Source organism: Tupaia chinensis, unplaced genomic scaffold (assembly GCF_000334495.1).
Source record: "Tupaia chinensis unplaced genomic scaffold, TupChi_1.0 Scaffold150006_1, whole genome shotgun sequence".
Classification (NCBI taxonomy): Eukaryota; Metazoa; Chordata; class Mammalia; order Scandentia; family Tupaiidae; genus Tupaia; species Tupaia belangeri.
The window spans coordinates 574802-580623 of NW_006209847.1; the positions used below are offsets into that span (position 1 = coordinate 574802).

General features: G+C 32.3%; 1 long non-coding RNA gene across 1 annotated transcript in view; it reads right to left on the bottom strand.

The window, feature by feature from the left end:
• Positions 1–4090: 4090 nt before the first annotated feature.
• LOC102485801 (uncharacterized) overlaps positions 4091–5822 on the bottom strand; it is a 10120-nt gene continuing 8388 nt past the window's right edge. Inside the window, exons 4-5 of the long non-coding RNA XR_337808.1 lie at positions 4413–4592; positions 4091–4163 (exon numbers count right to left, since the gene is read on the bottom strand). This is a non-coding gene — a long non-coding RNA (uncharacterized LOC102485801). The remainder of the gene's footprint in view (positions 4164–4412; positions 4593–5822) is intronic.

The window sequence follows — 5822 nt, forward strand, 5'->3', positions numbered from 1 at the left end:
TATTTTAAATTTTTTTTTGTCTGGGATTTTTTCAATAGAATGGAGGCACTTGCCAGAGAAACAGAAAACAAGAAACACCACCCAGGGGTTACAGCCACACTGCACTCCCTTCTGCTCTATTCTCCTCTCAGGATTTGGGCACACACATATGCATGCCCAACATGAGTTTCTAGTTGCCAGGTTTGGGACTCAAACCATGGTCGACCATACGGGAGTCCAGCACCTCAACCACTATGCCACCAGCTGGCCCCTCATACTTTACATATATATATATAGAATCTCATTTACAAGAACATACTTACTGTGAAATGGAAAGTGTGTCTTTTTCAGCCTAATTACACTAGATATATTACTTAAATATCTACTTTGGTTTAGTTTACCTTCACATAGACAAAAATATGCCCTCATACACAAATACATTAAAAATTTATTATCAATATATGAATGTTCTATAAATAATTCAAAAATAATTTAAATACTTTGAAATATCTAGTAAATTGTAGCTATTTAGTACACTTCAGTAGTTCATATTTATTTCCAGATTATAATTTCAAGTCACTTAGATTCTTAATCTTTTACAGTGATATTTAGACATTACCAGATGATCATCTTACTTTAGGAGCTAAATTCAGGCATTTTAATCTCAAAAACCAAAAACCAAAACAAAACAATTTGAGTCAGAAACAAAAAGGCATCTCCTTTTGCAGGAGGTAGTGCATAAAGAGATCTATCAAAGCATTTTTATGTATATGCCAACAATGGAAAAGTGATTGAATAGCAAAAGTAAAATTTTCAATGAAGAGAATAGATTGTATTTTATCTTTAAATACTATATTATCTATATAATCATGCCATGTGATTTTACTTATAAAGGAATAAAAAAGCAATTAGACATAAAGATAAAAGAAAACACTATCTGTAAATCAAGAGTATTGAATTGTGTTCCTAATTATAGCAGGTAATCTTCTGTGAGACTTTCTAAGTCACATGCTTATTTTTCATGGTCCTCTTCTACTTAGGATGCTTTATAACAATGAAAATAAATAAATAAATAAATAAATAAATAAATAAAACTTTATCTCTTTGCCTACTATTCCAGAGAACACCTGAAACCAACTATGGAGTCCAGGTAATGAACTGAGTTAAAAGGAAGATGAGGAGCTCTTTTTCCTCTGTTCAAATCTTAAACTGTATCTGAAGCATAAACAGAAAGCATCAAAAGCAATGAAAGTATTAGAAAACTAATTTAAAAAATATTATTACATTGTCAAGAAAGTCATGACTGTCCCAACAACCCAATATTTTGTATAATCTCAATAGTTACAAATTTTGATAAAGATATTTTATCTAGAAAATACTTTTTTCTTTAATGACTAGATTTGACTAAACTTCTCTTCCCTAGAAAATTCTTAATGAAATGATACTATGAAGAGGAGACTTGACATGTTCAATTTCAGTGAACTGTATTTCAGTTAACTGTGACACTGCTGGGTAACCCATTGCTCTAGGGAGTAATTATTCTCAGTCAATGAATTTTCAGAACATAATTTTGGAAGAATATTTGTGTAAAATAAGGCACAATAAAATTATAATACCCATTCAAATAAGGCTAACATTAATATAGAATATCAGAGAAGGAACAATCTTAAACCTTCAAATAATTATTTAGATAAAAAAATAAACCATACTAGCTTTGCTTCATCGATCTGCATAGAAATAAGACTTGATATAGTTATATCTAACCTCTGTTTGTAAAACTCTTCTACATTTAGATTAGTCTTGCGACTCTGACTATAAACAAAACAAAATGAAAATTCTCCCCACTCCCCCCAAAATTTCTGGCAAGTATCTAAACAGAACTTGTATTTGTGATTTTTTGTTTATTCCAGTGTTATGTTGCCTCATAACCCAAGTTGTAAAAGATAGTGACAGCTGATACCAATTTTATGTTAGCTTCCTTCAGCATATAGGTTTTTAGTAACTGTATTTCCAGCTTCATCAAGAGGCAAATGAATTTCTTATTCTGCATTGTTCCAATACTTTCTTGGTAATCACTCTTTTCTAAATAACTTTACCACTTTGAAATGATTTTAAGTAACTGACGTTGCTGTTAGATACATGCTTGGATAGTAAATTCATCAAAATGTTTCCATTTAGAACACTAGCTTCTTTTAATAATCATAGATAATTGTGCTAAAAGTGCCAATGACCATTTAGTTACCAAATTCAAGTAGACTATTTTTAGCCCTAATATCTTAATTTCTATGCTCAAATATGATACTCCTGATCATTCTTGCATCTTAAAACTCATCTGGTTTTCTTACCAACACAAATTTCTAGTGTCTTTTGTGCTTACAGAATTCTTTCTTCACTATTTTCTCTTTTTTTGACCATTTTTTACTGTTAGTATTTCACAAGGTTCAATTCTTTATCTTCTGATTTTCTTATTAGATTATTACCCAGGGAGAGTTATCAACTTTCCTCATTTTAAAAACTACTTGGGGCCAGTAGGCAGCAAGAAGGTTAAAGTACTGGATCCCATATGGGCAACTCCACAGTTCAAGTCCTGAACTTGGTGCCTTGAAAATCATGCTGGTACATGTGTGTGCATGCCCAAAATCCTGAAAGGAGGCTGGAGGAGAAGGGATTGTGCTTCTCTTTTGGGGGAGGGTGTTGCTATTTCTCATGTTCCCTCTCTTTGTGTCTGGTGAATACAGTCACTCTAGCAAAAACAAAGCAAAGCAAAACAAAACAAAACAAAACCAGTCTTCGCTCTAGACTCTATAGAATGCTCAGGAATTACTGGAAGAGAAACATCTGGAGTAGGTGGGAGAAAGATAAAAAGCAAATTAGTTGAAAATGGTATGATAAAACTTACAATCCTCACTCTTTATGGATGATTTCTGATACATTATTAAGGCAGGAAGATCTACTGCTAATACAAATGTCAACTGCATGTGACATTAGGCAAAACTAAAATTGTTTCAGTATCTGCTCAACACTCTGTAAGTTCCAGACTTGGTCTTCACTCAGTTCCCTGTTGATTTCATTCTCAGGATAATATCTGGTTTCATATTGTAACTTATTTCAACTTTTTTTTTTCCTTTTTTAAGTGCAATGTAAATGCTTTCATTTTTACAAGTTTTTATAAGGATATGAAAAGAATAAATTTATATAAATTATTTCATAGCTTAAAAAATTTATTTTAATTTTTAAAGGACGATGTATGCTGAATATAGATTTAGTTTTCCCCAAAACTTATCTGTCAGGAAACTCAAAGTTGTCTTCTACTTCCTTATTTTTATTGTGATGAAATATTTGGGTAGAGATCTGAAAGAAAAATTAGGGCCAAAGTCATGGAATAACTAGCATAGAAAAAGAGTAAGAGAAAGAGGCTGAATTGGAAATGTGCGTGCCATGGAAAACATTGAGGGTGGGGTACAATGAATGAGGTGATATTGAAGTAGAGAGTCAATTAAGGACCTCAATCTTATAAAGTATAATGGGTCACAATAAGGACTTTGAATTTGATTTGAGGAAACCATCCAAGGGATATAAGGGCACTTTTTTACTAATGTAAAAAGATGTAGGGTCAGCTCATGGTGTGGTGGTTAAGGCAACTGGATCCCACACGGCCAGCTCTATTGTTTGAGTACCAGATCCAGAGGCTTGAAAACCATGCTGGTTGTATGTGTGTGGTGCCCAAAACCCTGAGCAGAAAATAGTGAAGAGGGATTTAAGTGGTTTGACCATCCTCCCTCGGGGATTTCTCATTTACTTTCTCTCTCTCTCAGGCAAGTACATGTGCCCTATAGCAAAAACTAAAAAGAGCAAAAAAATATTAAAAAGGAAATGAGATTTCACAGAATCCCGACCTATTAGATATTCAAGTATATTACAAAAACTCAATGAATAATGACTGTGTATATGTTATAAAATACAAACATGTAAATGAAATATATAAAAGATAGGAAATACTACTATAATACACAGGAATTTAAAAGGGGCATACAAATATAAGAGAGGATGGGATGACTGAGAAATAGGAAATTATCTCAATATAGATACCATAAAAATGGAGATACTTACAGTGGTTAATATTATATGTCCGTGTGTATAAACTTCAATCCACATTATTTAGTTAAGCACCAGTCTAGATGTTTCTGTGGAGACAATTGGGGATGTGATTAACATTCACCATCAGATAACTTTATGTAAAAATAAAGTACTTTCTGTAATGTGGGTGGAACTCAGCCAATCAATTGAACGTTTTAAAGAAAAAGACTGAGGTTTCTCAAATAAGAAACATTTTTGCCTTAAGACTGCAACATAGAAGAAACTCTACTTGAGTGTCTAGCTTGCTGGCCTGCCTTATGGATTTCAGACTCTAGATCTATAACATCAGTAGTTACCTGAATGTCCAGTCTGTCTACCACCTCTACAATTTTCAGGTTTGCCAACTTCCACAACTGCATGAGCCAGTTCCTTAAAATAATTTTTCATTATGCATCTCTCTGTATATTTTGCTGGTTTTATGTCTCTGGAGATCCCCACTACCATCTTCATGATATGCACAAATCAAAAAGATCTTCCTGGTGGATTAAAGAGTTATATAAATTTGCAAAACAATTATAAAATATATTAGTTAATGTTCAATAACTCTGAATGTGGTTTTAATGACTAGAAGAAATCATCCATGAAAAAGATTAAAACACTTGACTAATTTTAAAAAGAAAAATATTCTGTAATCATTATAAACATTGTAAAGCTAATAAAAACCTTGTAAAAACAAATAAGAGTGAAAACATTTTTATATCTGTAATATATTAAGACCTATCACAAGCTAATAAGAAAAAGTTACAATATACTAACAAAAAAGAAAGTTTAAGGACATACACAACTAATTACCAAAAGGATAAAGATGTGATAAAAACATGTAAGCAATTATACAAATTTTAATAATTCTGACATACATTCTTGGTTGAGTTTTGAATGAGTGCCTATTTTCTAAAAGGCCATTTAGCAATATGTATTGAGGGCCATTGACACAATAATTCTGCTTTTAGAAATATATCCTAAGACAACAAACAAGGATGTAGACAAATACTGATGTTCATGGAAAACTTCTTTATAATAGTAAAAAATTGAAAGTAATGTGAAACATTCAACAACATGGGAATATTAAATAAATCATTATGGGGCCAGCAGGTGGCATGGTGGTGAAAGCGCTGGACTTGCCCATTACTAACTGTGGTTTGAGTCCCAGTCCTGGTGTCTTGCTTTCTCGTTTTCGCTCTTTCTCTCTCTTTGTCTCTGTGGTGAGCACATATGCCCTGTAACAAATGTAATAAATTAAAAATTAATAATAATGATAAAGAAAATGAAATAAATAATTAAAAAATAAATCATTATATTTTCAAGTAAGGGAATATTATAAAGGCATTAAATTGTGCCTTGAGGAATATGTAATTATATGGGAAATGCAACACTAATTGAATTTCTTGGAAAAAAGATTTTGGAGATGTCTAGGTCAAGATTGTGATTTATGCTAACATATTAATTGTCCATCACCCCAAACTCCCATTAAAATTGAGAAGTAATAAAAATGGGTAACTATTTATTCCACTACTGAAAAATAGAAAAGAGAAAAAAATGAACCCTAGTGGGAAGACATGGATGTCAGCATGAGCAACTTAAGGACTTTTCTTTTTCTGTGTTTAGTTCAGATTTACTACTGGCATAGTGGAAAGGAGTGGAAGTCACCCCCTTTACTAGGATGGGATGTAAACATATCCCCCAAATCAACAGTGGGATTTTCCTGC